Source organism: Ammospiza nelsoni, chromosome 1 (assembly GCF_027579445.1).
Source record: "Ammospiza nelsoni isolate bAmmNel1 chromosome 1, bAmmNel1.pri, whole genome shotgun sequence".
In the NCBI taxonomy this organism is placed as follows: Eukaryota; Metazoa; Chordata; class Aves; order Passeriformes; family Passerellidae; genus Ammospiza; species Ammospiza nelsoni.
In genome coordinates this window covers 117936127-117954067 of record NC_080633.1, presented here as the reverse complement: position 1 = coordinate 117954067, position 17941 = coordinate 117936127, and the positions used below count along the sequence as shown (strand labels likewise).

General features: G+C 36.8%; 1 protein-coding gene and 1 long non-coding RNA gene across 2 annotated transcripts in view; one reads left to right on the top strand and one right to left on the bottom strand.

Moving 5' to 3' along the window:
• The window catches only part of NKAIN3 (sodium/potassium transporting ATPase interacting 3), a 332682-nt gene that overhangs the window by 106467 nt on the left and 208274 nt on the right, over window positions 1-17941 (bottom strand). The gene's annotated exons all lie outside the window — the stretch shown is intronic.
• Window positions 14256-15089, top strand: LOC132083263 (uncharacterized). The gene is made up of 2 exons (XR_009419907.1): window positions 14256-14491; window positions 14801-15089. It is a non-coding gene; the product is annotated as an uncharacterized LOC132083263 (long non-coding RNA).

Here is a 17941-nt window from a genome sequence, read left to right as displayed (position 1 = left end):
TCCTTCACTAACTTTTCATCACTTATAGCTAAGAACTTCCAAAGTGAAATTTGTAGAATGAATAAGGGAAACAATATCAATTTTTCCAATGCAATGCAGTTCTTTTCACCTATATAAGTTAAAAGCTAACTGGGTCAACAAAGCTAGGTTGTCCAATAGTCAAACATCAGTTCTACTGCTCTCATAGTCAGAAATATCTGTGGAACAAACCAAATAAAAATTCATGTTTTTTCTGAACAACATCCCGTCTTATCTGCATGGGGGTAAAAAACAGACATGAATCTGGCAGAATTTCTGCTCTCTTGTGGCAAAAAGTCACATTTTCCTAAGATAATAAGGGTACCAGCAATATTCACCCTCATGAAAAAGTTGCCTTGGAAGAATAAATGTTAAAAAAATAATTACACCAAGATAATTGAATTATTCTTGCAAAGATACAAGTCTCTAGAACAGTTCAGAGAAAGGTTCTCATGCATACATGGAAAGAATGATATGATTTAAGGTTATGTTTAGTCTGTTGAATCCAGCTCATGGGTATGAAATTGAAATGCAATAGCTATGAAATTGCTTGAGATTAAATGGCATATATGGTCAGAGCAGTAGCATATTTCTCATTGGAGTCCAGGCTGAGGCCAAAACCGGAAATAAAAGTGGTTTCTTTCTCTTATAATTTATTTTAAAAGATCAAAATCTTAACAATTTTCCCAAAAAAAACAACAACAAAAAGAGTTCTTGGTTAATTACAGGAGCTGCCTCATACACTCCAGTCTGATGAGCACCACAGCCTCGAGCTTGGCTGGCTTTTCCTGGCAGCAGAATCTGTGCTCACCGTACTGCTCTTGGTAAAGAGGCACAAATTGATGTAGCACCCCCATGAAAACTAAATCCTTTAATAATTTTGTTAATAAAATAGGAAAGGTACACATTGGGGACTTATACATGTCCTCTTTCTTGATGGTCAGTAGTGAAGCAAAACTAAAAGAGGAGCTCTTCTCTGAGAAAGATGGACTGGAACTTTCCTATGGTTATAGTCAGGAGGGGAATTTGACCTTACAGCTACATTTAAAAAAATCTCTGGAAAACTTGCCCTCTGTTGCCTGTCATCAAACTAAATTTTGTACAAAACCCACAAGTAACACTCTCTCTTTCCACGTGGATGCAAACAAGATGATCACCGCAACAACTGCAAAATACAACATCCGTTTTTTAACAAAAAACTTTTGCTGTACCAGCAGGAATTTTGAAATAAAGGCAAAGTAACTCTGACATCAAAAATCAACAGAAATGTCCTTTATCTCCATGTAAATAAATAAGGTGTAACTCCTTTTAGATGACAAATGACTGAAAGAGTGCATTGGCTGTAAAAAGTTGCCAGCAGACTTGCGTCCTCAGACCCACAAACACAAAGTGATGAAAAATGCCATCCTCAAGTAATCAGGTATATTTTGAAGTTACCAGTAGCATCTTTATATAATCAACACCATCAGAGATGACATTTATGTAAATTGCTTTCTAAATGGTTATTGCAATAAGTGACTGCTGTGCTAAATTTCAGAGAAATTACAGCTTTAATTTACATCACTTGGGAGAATTTTTCCTATCTATTTTTTTCAATGGATACATGAACATGAAAAAAAAAATCTTCTATAATTCTATGAGAAATGTTTTGTACATCCTAGAGAAATTAACTATTTCTGAAGAACATTTGTAAGGCACTTATGAAATAATCCATTTTTTTAGTGATTAATTATCACACAACTTGCAGACTTTAGATATCATTAAAACGGTGACTTTTGGAATATAGGGAAAATAAAAAAAGAGGGATAATTATGTACCACTAAGGGCACTGTGTCATCAGTTTTTACGGTATAATTAAGAGGCTGTTACATTATTGTATAGCAAAATAAGAGCTGACAGGCAGTGAGGCTGCACAATTAGGATGCCACCTCAGTGTTGATGTCAGATGAAAGGCCAAAGAGTAAATAATTTCCTCTCCCAGAAACATGCACTCCCATAGTGCTGTTTCTGAGATGAAATAGGATTTAACTCAATGAGGGACACTGGACTCAAGTGTCATTGCCCAGGCTATGATGCTTAGTACCTTTGCAAGCACCAACAAATATTGTGAGGGAGAAATATATTAATGGTTTCGCAGAGAGAACCATACAGGGAGGGAAATGCAAAGTTCTTTTTGAGTACCTCAAGCTGGTTCTTACTTTCTAGCCACCCAAGTCTTAATCCGCCATTTCGTGACTAAATAATTCCTTGTTATCAGGAGTTATTCTGAAACACTGAAAACATTCTGAAACATTGAAAAGTTTGGCTGCCATTTGAAGGTGTGGCTCTAAGTCGCTCAGATTCCCTCTCATGACTCTGTCTCCAAGAGGAAGCCAAAACTTAAATAAAAAAGAATTTTCCAATTTTCCAAACTAACTTTCTGAACTATGGGCAACCGCACACAAGATTTTTAGTTCAGAAAGGTCCACATGGTTATCTTTTAACTGATTCCTGTGTCTGCTCACAAAACCCTTCCCAGAGCTTTGTAAAAAAATATAAGACCTGCAATACAAAGTATAAGAACTGATAAGGACATAACTTAGTTATTCTGAGTTAATCATGGCACTGATGTGATTGAATATATAAATCTACTTCAAGAAATTGCCTTGTATCCAGATTCCTTCATCTTCAGCATTCATGGTGGATTTCTCAAATCAAAATTAGGAGATCTAATGCCATATAGATGCTATACTCCTCTAGCGCACTTGGGGGGTTTTGTGGGTTTGCTGGTAATTTTTTATAGACTGTGTTATGAGAGCATCTTTCATTGTGTACTAGATGACACAGACAACATTTTTTCCAATATAGTTTGTACATTTTTCCTTACTAACATTTTTTTTGGGGAAAACCGTTTGACTCTGGATTTGTACTGGCAAAGGAAGCATCAAAGCTATGTCCCTGTCATGCCTCCTGTCTCTGAAACAGAGATGAAGAATCATAAAGCCAAGAGCAATCTACTTTATTTTATTGTATACATTAGGATCTCCCAGATGGGCTCCTGGCAGGCTCACAGAGCAAACCTCAGCTGGGAGAGATTTGGGGCATCTGTGCCTCTTCTCATTTATGGATTTATACTTGCCAAATGGTCCTGAAGGCTCTGACCCTTCCTGAAATGACACCCTTTGCTTGCCACAACACAAAGGTTATTTTCACTTCCCTCTTGTAGCCACTCAGGTTTACTGGTTAGGCAGCCCAGTTCTGAATGGTTTCACTATCTCATTGAGATGACTGTGGATCTCAGCACTGTTTTCTTTCAGGAGCAGCATGAAACCATTCCAGCTCCATTTTACAGGAAATTAGGTAATTAATTTGGGAGTATTACAAAGGCTTATCACTCTGCCCTTCCTGCAAATCCCACAGTTTTCACTGTGTGCACCATAAAAGATGGAATAACATACAGACATCACTAAGTTTTGAGGCTAAGTGTGCAAAACCATATGTTTAATAACTTCAATTGAGGAAGATAAAGTTGTTTTAAAAGTACAGCTACGTAGAAAAGGGAGGCGGAAGGAAAAAAATAATTGAAGAGAAAGAGCAGCAATATCACTTCTATTCCACTTGTGTTCTGACTCTTCAAAGTAACAGAATCAAATTAGAAGAGGAGAAAAATAATATCAGGGCAAAGGAAGATGAATCGAGGCAGTGGAAGGCTGATGGGATAGGACAGAAAGAGGGCTAGAGCTGAAAAAAAGGTCATTATCAAGCATGACAAAGTAGCATTAGCAGAGAAGTGTACAAAAAATGACAAAGGAGAAAACAAAATTGGAAAGGGATAGGGAGAGATGTGAGCAGGGGAGAGACATCACTACAGGTAATTTGGGGAAAGCAAGTCCAATCATAAAAATCTTCCTTACTTCCCATGCTCATTGATTAAAAGAGTCCATCTTGAAGCTATACTGACCTTCGTAACTATTCATCCTGCCAAGCACAGAAACACTTTTCATGCTCTTCTATACCTGCTCACCTCTTCACAAAATTCCATTACTGAGATAAGCTATTAGCAAAAAAAGTACTCAAAATTAATTTGTGAGCACATTAAGTTCTTATCTGTTCTGTCTCTTCATTATCTCACTGTGCTGAAGACTCTTCCATGGTGTTTTGTGCATACCTTTATTTGTCCATACTCAGAAAATTTTTAGATAGAGGACAATTTCTAATAGTTTTGGAAAAAAGACAGAAGTAGAATCATTATCAGACTCATCCAAATCTAAACTTTCAATGCTTCTTTGACTTACTGCCATGTTGTAAAACTGTATTTAATTTTCTTTCTTCCAGACCTCTAGCAGCAGAGAAGCATGTAATAAAATGTAAAACCCTCCCAAAGTACCTTTCTTGAAATGTAATTTGTCTCTGTAACATTTCATGTGTTCACTAATGATCTAGAAGAGATAGTTTGTTACCAGCAATAAAGTTCAGGCTAAAAGATGTTTCAAATTGCAGCATAGGAAACAGATTTATGTGCAGCTGGAGAGCTGGGAATACCTTAGAAGGATACTATATAAGGGAGAGAAGATGAGAAGGGAACAAAAGGTCCTAAGAGGGACATTGGGACTGTTAGTCTTGGTCTAGAAGAAATGCAACACTGAAGGAAGAAGGAAAAGACAGAGATGCCAAGGGAATGCATTATCAGGTAGAGGACATGGCTCCTGCATGGTGGAGTGGAACTGACAAGTAACATCCTTCAGATCTTATAAAACAGATAAGAACAAAGAGGGGAAGAAAAAAGTGCAGCAGAAAACCACAAAGAGATGTGAAAGAAATTGAGGTGTGTCTCAGTTAAAAAGAAGCCTCCTTGAAGAGGAAGGATTTTAGACTAAAAGACCAGTCAATCTTTTAAAAATAGACAGTAATAGACCACAGATAGATAAATGTGGAAAATAATTATTTAGGGGGATCTGTGTCATGTGGTATAGAAAGCAAAAAGGTGATATAAAATATCAGAAATCAAAGCCTAGATATTTATAATAAATTTATTATATAATGTAAATTCTAAGTAAAATGTTAGTCCTTCAAAAAGAGTATTTCCCTCCCTCTGAGTATTTACCCAAATCTGTGGATGTGGGAAGGTGATAGTACTTTGCAGAACTTGAAAGGGTTTACAAACTACCAGGTGAGAAAGAGAAGTGAAACAGAAATAAAGCAATGAAATGCCTTTTGTAGTGTTGCAGATTCTTAAGGAAAACTAAGGAAAGCAAAACTAAGAAAACTCTGGTTCTTAAGATACCTATTTTAACAAAAAAACCAAAACAGACAAACAAACTCACAAACAAACATAACCAAAAAATCCCAAAAAAAGCAGCAGGTCAAAGCACTGTGCAAAGAACACATAATCAAAATAAAAATGGACTGAGGACTTAAGCCTTTATTACTGGACTTGGCTTCTTGTATAATTTTGATTATTTAATAACCTCTCAATTTATGTAAAAATCAAAAGGAAAAAAGAAAAGCACTTGCATCTGCATAAACATATGTAGAGGAGGGCTTTTTGTTCTAAATACTGGCTCATGGATACCTGAGGGCTTGAACAGGAAGGCCATTTGATGATTGTCTACAAATTGCATAACTTGGACTTTTCTACTGGAATCTGAATTTTCTTTTTTTGTTATTTTATTATGTAACTCCATGGCCAAGAATGTCATTGCTTCCAAAGAACCAATGAGGGTAGAAGGGCACATAAGGCAACAGTTTTAAGTGTGTGTAAGCCAAAGACACTCAGGATAAAGGCAGAAAAAATACTGGGATTTTCTTGGCCACAGATAGCTGATTTAAACCTCACAAAAAAAGTAACTGAAGAAAACAGATTATTACCCATAGATGAAAACCACAATTATTTCAATTTCTTCTGGCAATACTGCATCTTCAAAGGCAACACAGTAATAATAACGATAACAGCAACAGCAATAATAATAATAATAGTAATAATAATTTCTCTAGAAATTACATTGGAAATTCTGTATCTCTATTGTAGAGCTGAGTTGCAGGCTAATAGAAAGAATCAATAAAAAAGGAGGTTGTAAATGCATTGTGATCCACAAGGAATTAGCAGCACCACAGTGTAATTTGTGGCTGCCACAACAGCAATTGTTTCAGAGACCTGATTCTTGTTTCTCATTCAGAGAACAGAGATGAATTGGATCCAAGGGAAATAAGATTCTCTCTTAAACTAAGAGTTCCAAAACTAATAAACCACACTTTCAGACAAAATAATATCTTTACTATATATTTTGAAGTCTAGGACTAGGATTGCATTACTTCTTCCAATCTAGGCTGTGTTGCCCACACGTTATTTAATGCACAGCTGGTTTAAAGCCCTGCATTTAGGCTGTCATAAATTACAGATGCACCTCATTCACTTCTGGGCACTTTTACACACAACACATTTGTACAATCAGATGTGTAACTCATAGGTGATTTATACACTCACATGTAGGTGACTTGAGACCAAAATGTTTTTGTTTGCCTTTTTATTATTTTAGCTGAAATACCAATACATTTCAAATTTTAGCTAGAAAGATCTTCACTTTGAATAGTACATGCCATAAAAGCCTGGCCTAGACTTCACAGGAAGCATCCTTATCACAGGAAGCTGTTTTCCAGGAAGATATTTGATTTAGGAAAATCTTGCCAATTGTGTATAAAATTGTTATTGATTAAGAACATATAATGGCAACAGTCAGAAGAGGGCTTTGGTACTGCTGGAGTGAGTAGTCCTATGGCAAACAACACTGAAACAGGATGTTAAGAAATTTCATCCCCTTCTTCCTTACTAGGTATAGGTCAGACCCCAGGAGGCTGCAAGAATTAATTTCTCTTTCTGTCCTCATGAAGTACAGACAATCTATCAGCCTTTTTCCATGGACAGTTTTATCCTGTTACTACAAAATAACAATATAGAAGTTTAGCGGGGATAACAAAAATTAAAATTAATCATGTCACCTATTAATAGCTATTGTGGCAAAAAAAGTAGTTATGACCTAGTAAAAATTTATTCTCTGGGACACACCAGAACTAGAAATATCTTTAAAAAATTAGAATCACAATAATAAGTGGTGTAAGTGAACTGAATTTTTAATAACAGATTACATCCAATCCTCCCAAAATGTTTCATTTTAAACGACAAACTTTCCATGCAACAAAACGACTTGAAAAGGGCTGAGTTGAAGCAGGACCAGACACATTTTGGAGTGACTCAGAAGTACTAGTGTAGAAAGAAAAAGGCAGCTATGATCCACTGGAGGGAATTTACAAAGAAATAGGCTGTGATGCACAGCCCTGGTGAGGTCACAAATGTTCAGTTCAGACCACCCGAGCTCAAAAACTGGAGCAGAGGCACAGATTTATGGGACAGCTCAGGGAAGACTGGAAGTACAGACTGAGAGGAGGCCAGCAGAATGCCACATTTAGGCTAAGCAAAATGGAAACTAAAGGGTTTGTGCACTGATCAGGGAAAAAGGAAGGAGTGGAAAATGCTGTGTCAGGGGAAAGGGGAGAGAGATACCATCACAAACTCATCCCCACCACTGGGGGCCCTTTAAATAGTATTAATTAGGATCAGACCCAGAATCTGGGATCTAGATAAGAAGCATGTGAAGCTCCCTAGAATACATGCAAGCTGAAGGGCTCTGAAAATCAGATCCATTCCTGGGTACCTTACTCCCACAGCCCAACTACAGGACAGTAACTTCAACTCTTACCATGAATAAAATGAGGCTATTGTGACCTAAGACAGCTTTGAAGATCTACACATTACACACATCCCAGGTCACAAAGACTATCAAAGCAGTGAAAGGAGCCACCTTGATATTTTTTATTTACAAATATTCAATTCTACATTACAAGTAATGATTTTACTGATCTATATATTTTTAATTAAAAAAAAAAAACAAACAAAAAAAAGCCCCAAACCTGTTGTCATTATAGTGCAAGAGTTCTATTGCCATTGCATTGCAAGGGTTCCATATTGGTAGAGTTTCATATCTCCTTGACATCTCTTGTAGGCAGCTCCTCTAGGCACTGACTCTTCCATGTCTTCACAGCAGCCAAATGACCCGAGTTCCCCTCAGCCACCCAATCCACTCTTTTATAACACTCTTCTGATTTGCTACAGGTGTGGCCTGTTAACATCAGGCCTGGTCCCAATCTCTAATAATTAACCCAGCTGCAACTCTTTAGGGGGTATGATTAATTTCTATACCACCTTTATTTACCTAAATTCTATCCCCCTACAAAAACCAAACAAAAAAAAAAACCCCAAAAATAAACAAAACAAAAAAAATCCCAAAAACCCAAACCCCCCAAACAAACAGCAACAAAACCACCCCACTACCCACCCCCCCAAAATAAAGTTGTGAATGTATGAATCTAGGCAAAGGGTCCCAGAAGCAAATATACAGAAATCTTCTCACTTTTTATTATGGAAGAAAGAGTCATGACATTTCAAATAAAATTAAAATATATCACTCAGAAGACTTACATGTTATGCAACTTCAGCTTTCCCAGAAACAAGAAGAGAATGAAAGGTGTCTAAAAGGAAAGCACCTAGTGCTTTATTTTGAAATGTCAAAGTCATATGTTTAGAAGAAAGAACCAGGAGAGGATCCATAAACCAGAAAATATTATTGTTTTGTCCTTTCATGACACTGCTCTTCTCATTTCATTAAAGTGCTCAGAGTCTTAAGACTCGGTCTCTGTGTTTCACCTAATAATATGTGATACTGTCATGGATTCATTTTCCATCTGTGTTAGTTTAGAAGGGCACTACTCGTTTTTTGACTGAAAATCTCTAAGGACAGAATCTTTGTGAAATCATCTGTATGCTTAGCCTGTGCAGAAGTGAAAAGTTCCTCTTAAATTACTTCAAAACCTGTATAGACTTTCCCCCCATACGCTGCTTTATCAGCTTGAAAAGGGGAGGTGAAGGCAGCTCTAACTTCTCATAGTACAGCTACTAGCAAATATAATCCACTGGCCCAAGAGTTCAATATCCAGCTCAACAGGACTTGGGATAGTTCCATCTATCATAGCTCATCTCTTTCCATACCACTGTTCCAACCACATAAATGCAAAATAATAATAATTGTTCTAAGCAAGCAAAGGAAAGAAGTGAAAGTGTAATATAAACTCTCTGGACATTCCAGCAGTTCCTTGAAATGTTTCTCTTTCTCTGTCTGCCTCAAGTTAATTTATTTGCTATTCTTGCAATATTTATTTCTATAGTATAGACATTAGTGTGAACATTGTGTTGCAGGGCACACTAAGACTTTCTCCTCTGAACAGAGATTACAACACAGAAAACAGGATTAAGCAGGACTGACAGCAAACTAAACGAATACAGGTAGGCAGATTTTGGTTTCTGGTCCAACAGTTGTATGCATAATATTATTTTTTTTTCAGAAATTGAGCCAGGAAAAAACTCAACAAACAACTGTCACTTAAACGAAGCTTTAAAATGTTGGTTAAATTAATGCCAGAGTGAACTAGAGAACATAACCTTCTGTTACATCTTTTAAGTCTCAGAAATACCGGGGTGGAACATTTACATTTTGTCCTGCAAATTCTACATTCTACAGAAAGCATTCAGGTTTTTTATATAAATTAATTTTACAGTCCCTGTAAGAGATCTGGAGGTTTATTTCTAAGTATAGGAAAGCAACTCCTAAAGCTGTGATCTGAGGTCACCCACAGCCTTTGAGTTCATATGTGATACTGAAAGGCAATTGAATACACTAGCTCTGCATGCTTTGAAGGGATTTATTTAAAAGCAAATCAAGAATATATATATATGTTATAAAAGAAATATAAATATAATGTAATATATAAAATATAAAATAAATATAATATAATATAATATAATATAATATAATATAATATAATATAATATAATATAATATAATATAATATAATATAATATAATATAATATAATATAATATAATATAATATAAATATACATGTATATAATCAGCATATTAGTGTAATATAACTGCTCATTAAGATGGAGCAGTGCAATGATCAGTCTGAAAGCTGGGGCTCAGACAGTGTCAGTGTATCTTCCAGTTTCATGAGCACTGCCATTATAGCAATATTTTCTGTTCAAAGGTTAACTGTTTTAAAGCTGACTTGCTAACTGCTGCAACAAGGAGTTCAAGATCTGGGCCCAGCACCAAATCATGGTTCAGTTCAGGGTTATGAAGGCTCTCAACACAATCAATTTGTATTTCACTGCAATCAGAAATTACTGACTGCTTTACTGACAAAAGATTATAATGACCAATTCAATGCTTGCCTTAGTGAGCAAATGTGCATAAGCAAACAAATAATAAATGAAATATCAAAGTCTTATGTCACTAATATTTAGGGGAAAAAATACCTTGCTTTTTTTTCCTTTTTGTGTCTTGAAAGATGTTTTGCCAGCAGTATTTTCTCCATACAGATGGGGCAGTGTTGAATCTTTCCTAAAGTAGCAGATTCTCAGCTTAATCCTATCAATTACTCAGAGTATTCACCTCTTTTTCTTCCAGACATCCTGTTTAGATGCCTTATAACTTTGGAATTTGGAACAGACACATGCAGAATGAGAATTACCTTTTTATCTATCTGCTCTGTTGTCCAGTGAATATTTTTTACATTTTAAAGTTCAGTTGGGTCAAATTGAGAGTTTTGGAAAGGCAATGCTGAATTATTCCTTTTATAACAGCCAATCCTTGGGATTGTTCATCTACAGAATTTGAAGACCATGAGTCCATTCCAGGACTGTTTATTCTGAAAAGTTATGGATGTGCAGAAACACTTTGTCACATTGGGCTGGAATAATCACAGAGAGAAGCAATACAAAACCATCATCTCATTCTCATAAGGGCAGCTCAGATTTGTTTCAGAGATAAAAAACAGGCTTCATGAGGAAAGTTTTCCTTTCAGACCTGAGATGGAATAGTCACAGCAAAGGCAGAAGTGATACAGGAATGAAAAGGACCAGAGACATTGGAGGCCCACTGGTTGCACCTTGTGCAGGAGAGGTGATGCAGTTGTGTCTTCCCACCTCTTCCCCCTCTCATTTATTCACAGAAACATAGAACAAGTCCCAACATCACAAGTAGGGTTCAGTAAATCCTTAATAGTATAAATGAACTAAAAAAACCCCCCAAATTCCTTAGAAATAATTAACACAATTCTACTAAATACAATCTTCTTTCTGACAAGTACTTCAATGTTCTCCATAGTGCTTTAAATTTCATAATCTATTTTTAAAGAAAAAAATCTCAAAACCAACACTAGAAGACAAGCAGAACAGCCACGACCTTCCCTAATGGATTTTTTACTTAAGAGATCTTTACATTTTATTAGATTAAATTCTTTCACAGCTTCTTTACTTACAGGTATTTGTGTCTGAACCATTTAACTGGAACTTTCTAGAAATAATTCAGATTAGGATGCTTCAGAGATCAGGTCTGGAAATTATGATCATAAGTAGTTTTATAAAAACAAATTAAACTTCAACTTTTATTTACAATAACTGTGAGCAGCAGAAAAAGTGCTGAAATGTAATCAGTTTTAGTGGGGCTATTCAGTTGTTTTTCCAAACTGGATGAGAATGATCATCACCTTGGAACCAATTAACACACTGCCATGCTGCTGCATAACTGGTATTTTTGGTCATTTAAAAAGCCTCAGCCAAATGTTAACGAACTGATGCATTAGGCCCTTGCTGCCTTGAGCTGACATTTTCTGGTCCCACCCCATGGTCGGACAGGAGCTTTTGCACACAATGCAATCTCTCAGTAAGGCACAGAGGCTTTTGCTCAAATGCATCTAAGCATAAAAACTGTCACTTATCCAGCCAGAAAAATTCTACCCCTACGAGATCTAACACAAAAGTACTGCTGGATTTTGATCCAAAAGCCCTAAGCATTGAGAAAATTGTGTGTGATGGCTTTGGGAAGGCACTGCTCCCCATTCTGTTCAGCAGACCATACAAAGATATCCCCTTCATAAAGGGAAGCTGCTCATGACTGCAAGGAATATCTGTGCTGTAATGCACCATTAAATCAAATTAACCCAATCATCCACCTGCTAAGTGAACAAAATAAAAGAAAATCTCATTCTCAGCATGTTCCTTTGCTCACATCGGCAGGGAATGGATGCATCATGTGAAGAGTTCCTTAATGTCACCAATCAGCCTGTAGCTCCTTCAAAGCCAAGCAATGTACCTTGTTTCAAGTGTTTTAGCACATTTATTATGGCCAAATACAAGTTCTTTGTCAAAATTAACTGCAGCAGAAAAACTGCATTTCCTTTGAATGCTTTTGTCTGTTTGCTTGTGAAATGGGATGGGTTTATTTGTACAATAAATAAATAAAGAAAAACTACCAAATAAATAGCCTTAAACCAAAATATTTGATATTGAAGATGTCACTATGGCACTTTATAGTTTGCTAGAGTTGTGCCTCTACCCCACCTTCCATCTAAAACTACATTTTTTTTTATTTACTTCCTCTTCACAGCGACATGCTGCACTGGAAACTCCAAAAATTGGCTGGTTCAGAGTGAGGACTACTCTGCTTTTCTTCCTTCCTGACCCAGCATGATGAAAACAAAAACACTATCCAAGCTCTTTTTTCCCCCTGTAAGACCAGTTAATGACTGAACATCAAGGGATGTGTGTGAAATTGCAACAGGCACATTATCAGCAAATAAACTATCACCTATGAAAATTGAGTCCTAGTCCAGCTTCAGTTTTACAAATTGAAGCATCACACTTATAGCCCTGCAGCAGCATTTCTGTTAATGTGTTCTGACACCAGATGGTTTTATCATTCAGATAAACATAGCACCTTTCTTTCTTTGGTAGTTTTTTTTTATGAATAACATACAGTTTTCCTATCTGGTGGAAAAGAATTTTATTTTTATAAGAGAAAGGTCTTGTTTAAGGGGAGGGTAGGTGAGAGAAAAATCATGACATAGTGTTTTATATAGGAAAATTTACAAGCCATTTTCTAATTAATATTGACATTAAATAAATCAAATTATATTTGTATCTACACATACAGATGAACTTTCTTGTTTATGATGGTAAAAAAGACAATTGTTTCAAAATACAAACTGGAAAAGTAAAAAGAAATCCGGAATGACTGCAGCTGATTTGACTTCCATTGCATTTATCGGGTAAGATTCTGGGGATTAAAATATTTGAAAAGCTGTGGAAGACTTGTATTTATTGTTTTTATTACAGTAGAGCATGAAGAAAAGGGCTTTAGGCTGGAGGATAATTTAGAAGCAATGAAGATCACAGCAGAATATCAAGTTTTTTTTAATAAGATGAAATGTTTCTTGTGATCCTATTAGTAAGCCTTGGTTTTGGTTTTGTGGCTGTAGGTACACATATCAATGAGAAGATTTTTTTAAAAAGCAGCAAGAAAAATGGTAATTCAATATTACATGCTAAGATTTCTATTTAAGATTAGTTTGTTCTCCATCCTGGTCATTCTATTTTATAACTGTTGGTGATGCAGTAAATTTTGAACTTAAAATGTGGGATAACAACTACACAGAAAATCCTGACATTCTACCATTATAAGTAATAAAGACATAATGGAAAAACTAATTAGAAAGTATCCTGTAAACAAAAAGTGAAGAAATGTGTGAGTAATAAACATTTTATTGCTCCTGAACAAACAAGAAACATTTGGCCTGCATTTCAGCTAAGGAAAAAACATTAATAAAATAGGAAAAGTGACTAAAGTGTGAAAAATATTTAATGGAACAATTTACTTCTTTTTTCTTTAAAAATTTTGTACGTTTTCACCAGTTAAAATTTTTGCACATACCTGGCGTCTCCTAGGACGTGTGTGAAATTTACGGTGGAACTTGTTTTTGTGATCAGTGCTGTGGAAGTACAGACTCTACTGACAAAGAGGCAAGGTCCTTGGCCCAAGGTGATCTGCTATAGCGCAGGATAGCAGCATGAAAGGGTAGACTGAAGAACAACACAAAATCATCATCCTTAATGGCTTGAAAATCAGGAAAATAAAAACTGCACCTGAACAGCGACACCCCACTCAGATGGAAAAAGGCCAGAGAATAAGAAGCACCTGCTTTCAAAGAGCACACCAGCAGCATTTGATGCAATCTGGGCCACCAAGGACATGGTCTGCAGCTGTGACCTGACCTTTTTGAGGAGCAGCAGGAGGTGGGGCCAGTGTTTCCAGGGTCTGTGGGCACCTCTGGCTTCCAGCAATGCTGCAGTTCTTGCACAGTGTGAATTCTCTCCTTTACCCTTGAGCTGGCCTTGCTCAGCAGTGCAGGTCACCCTTTCTCTCTCAGAGTTGAGTTTAGGACTTGATCCAAAGGGGGAACCTAGTGCCCCAGAGCAGTGAGGGGCACATTCCTGCAGTGTCCAAGAGCTCTCCTTGATCTTAGCTGCTGACAAACACCAAAGAGGTGTTTGGTTTGGTACAAAGATTATAAGTACAAAGTCTATTTTCCTTTTCTGAAGAGGCTGTGAGGGTGTTTGGGAACAACTTTTTACAGTATTTTTATCTCCCAGATGGAATCCTTACAGGAATGTTTTGTCTACATCAAACCTTTTCCTGCAAGAGCAGGTTCACCTGCTTTTGCAAACAGGTGTCTGAGATAACACAGGCTGCTTTCTAAAATTTAAAACTTAAGGATTCCTCTTTATAAAAACAAGCCTTTTTTTTTTTTATCCTAAATGACCAAGAAACCTCACTATTTTTTTCTGCTTTTCAGCAAAACACTGAAGCAAAGGATTTCCAGAGAAGACAAGGTTCTTTGAAGAATGTGATTTTATTGCAGCCTTCCCCACTAAGGACAAGATCTTCACCTGTGTGGTTGAAACACCAGGATGCTTGGGGGCTGCTTTTGAATCTCAAGCAGGCAATGCTTATGAATGCAGAACTTGGGGAAATGATTTCATGGAATACAATTAAATAGAGAATACAAACAAAATCCTTGCAAATGACAGTCAAACTTTAGTAGTAATGGTATAAAAATAAATTTAAAAATTTTACAGAACTACCATTGGATATCTCATGTTACTTAGAACCTACCTGCCCTTTACTCTCAGCCCCTGACAAAGATTTCAGGATGTTTGAAGCCCTCCAAATAAGTGCAAATATGATGTGCACTTAAAATTTTTAACTGAGGAAGAGCTTAGAAGTCTAAACTCAGGAGAAAAGACAAAAACCTCTAAAGTGAAAGACCAAAACTTGAGTATGACCTTGACCAAGAAGGATATCAGATGGCTCCATATTTGCAGGAATTACTTTCACATTTTCCACTAAATATATTTTCCTCTCTTTGTCTCTCTCACACATTTACTGTGTGTTTTTCATACCACATAAGAGTCTAAACATATTCAAACTCCTTGCAACACAATAACACATAACACACAAAGAATTGTCTTTTATAAAATTTCTATTACTGTAGGTGAGGATGCTAATCAACGTATGATTGAGGTTGACACAATCTTTTAGTTGACAATTAGGATAGGACCTGGCAGCTAGGACCCAGTATGGGGCTGAGCAACGCTGAATAGCTGGATGAGACTGAATGCTGACAGGCAAAGGACACAATGGGCAGCAGTTCAGATGAAGCTGGGCTTGTGAATAGCCTCCTACATGCCATCCCCTTCAGAAGGTCACTGGCAAGCTGGAGCTACTCCAAACACAGCAAGGGTGTGCAGGTGATAATTGGTGGCAGAAGACACATATGTATGTACATATATATCTCTGCACCTGAACTAGCCATCTGCTTTTGGATTTAGTATGTAATGCCCTCCAATATATAGCATAGAAAGAAGTTTTAGTTAGTAAATGTTAGATTTCTAGCTCTAGACAGAAATTTCTTTGTGATCCTGCTTCCTGAGATATAACATAAACTGGATTTTTGTTTTGCAGCTTTCTGTGTTGCTTTGCAGTCCTCCTGTTGCATTTGATTGGGCTGAAAAACCCAGCAGGAGGGGCAGGGACAGGCATCACATGAAAAGACAAAAATATGTTATCAGACTGAGCTCCACATATCTCTATGTGACAGGTGAACCACAGGGAAGCAAAACACAGATCCTGTGTGATAAGCAAACATCCCACATCAGGTATAGATGCATAGACACAGAGATGTGTACAAGTTACTAGGACATGCTGCTTTTGTTTTCTCAGTGGTCAAGAGCAAGCCAGGAAATCCCTGTGTAAAACATGCCTGAGCAGAAAATTAACCACAGACTTCTGGCTCTAATAAATACAGATCACAGAAATCTTCTGCTATGCTCCAAGGATTTTCTACTTTCTTTCACTCCCAGCTTCACATCAACTCAGCTGCAGGATGGATGGCATGAAGGAAGAGTTTAGAAGGGATGCTGAGCAGCCCAAACATCTGCTTGGGTCTGAGGAAATATGCTGAAAATATCTTCAACATTGAAGATTAAAAATTTTATCTTTGGTATGCCTCATTCTACTAAAAATGAAGCCTCACAAAATCACTATGAAAACTGCAGTGCAACAGCATATCATGCAAGGTTGGAAGGGACTTTAAAAATAATTTATTTCCAACCCACCTGCCAGGGGCAGGGAGGTTCCCCACTGGATCAGGTTGCTCAGGGCCCCATCCAACCTGGTCTTGAACACCTCCAGGGAAGATCAGACATAGCTGTGGGATCAGATCAGTGAAAGCACTGGCAATCATGGTGGATCGTATAGAAAAATTACTGGAAAAGGAGACATTTTTAAAATTTTCATTTTATTAATGGTTTTCTCCTATGAATAATTTTGACTTTCTGGAACAATCTTTGAAAGAAAAGTGGAACCTCTTTTATCATGCAAATGTCAATGCAAAAATGAGAACCAAAATTAAACTACAGGTTATACAAAGAAGAAAGAAACATATCAAAGTTGCTCTGAAAAGCTCACTTCTCCCTAGGGAAATTAAACTTGCAAATGTATTCCTTTTCTTTTCAAACATTTGTCCTTTTTTTTTCCCTCTTTTTTTTTTTCCTTTGTAGGTGCTGGTGGGAAATCAGGGAAGGTATTCAAATGTAGATTAATTTAAAAATATACATCTGATTGGATACTGTATTTGCTGTGAGCTTTTACTGACTGCAATTCAAAGGTTCAATTAAGACAATAAGAAGAGACTAAGATGAGGCTCTTCTAATAGAGGTTTCTTCTTTCCATGGAGAGCAAAGATTGTTATTTTAAAAGTAAAGTCTTGTACAGCCAATTCCATATGTGCTGCTGAGACACAGAAATCTTTATTTTTAAATACTCTTCCATAAGTGATGAACAAACACATACACATGCACACACACAGAGAAAAACCCAACATGTTGCAGACAAATGCACAGAATCCAATATTTAAATACATATATTCTGCCAACCTGATGCATTAAAATTCTGGCATCAAGTGATTGCAAACATTGGTAAGTATCCAACAGGATTACTTGCTTTCTTCATCAATACTTACACTTGAAGTATGGGAGAGAGGAAAAAAATTAAATTGAAGTATGGGAGGGAGAATTTTTTCCATTAAAAAAAAAAATGGAAGGAAGAACACACAAAATAATATAGAGAAGGCAGATTTTTCCCTTTCATACATTTTTGCTGTGGTCACTGCCTGCATCTCCCTCATCTTGCTGGGCTCTGTTTTGGGACTGACAGGTGTGTGTGCAAGTTCTTTAACTTTTCAACAGAATCCAGAGACAGGAGCTGGATCTCTGGAAGTGCACCCTCAGACAAACTGGGTGCATTGAGTCTGGGAGGTGACCAGATCTGGAAATCCTCTCTCCCAAAGTGTCCCAAGCCTTCTAATATGTAATCTGGTGACTCAGAACAGCACCACCACCCTCAGCATCCTGACAGAGACTGAGTTACTCCTGTG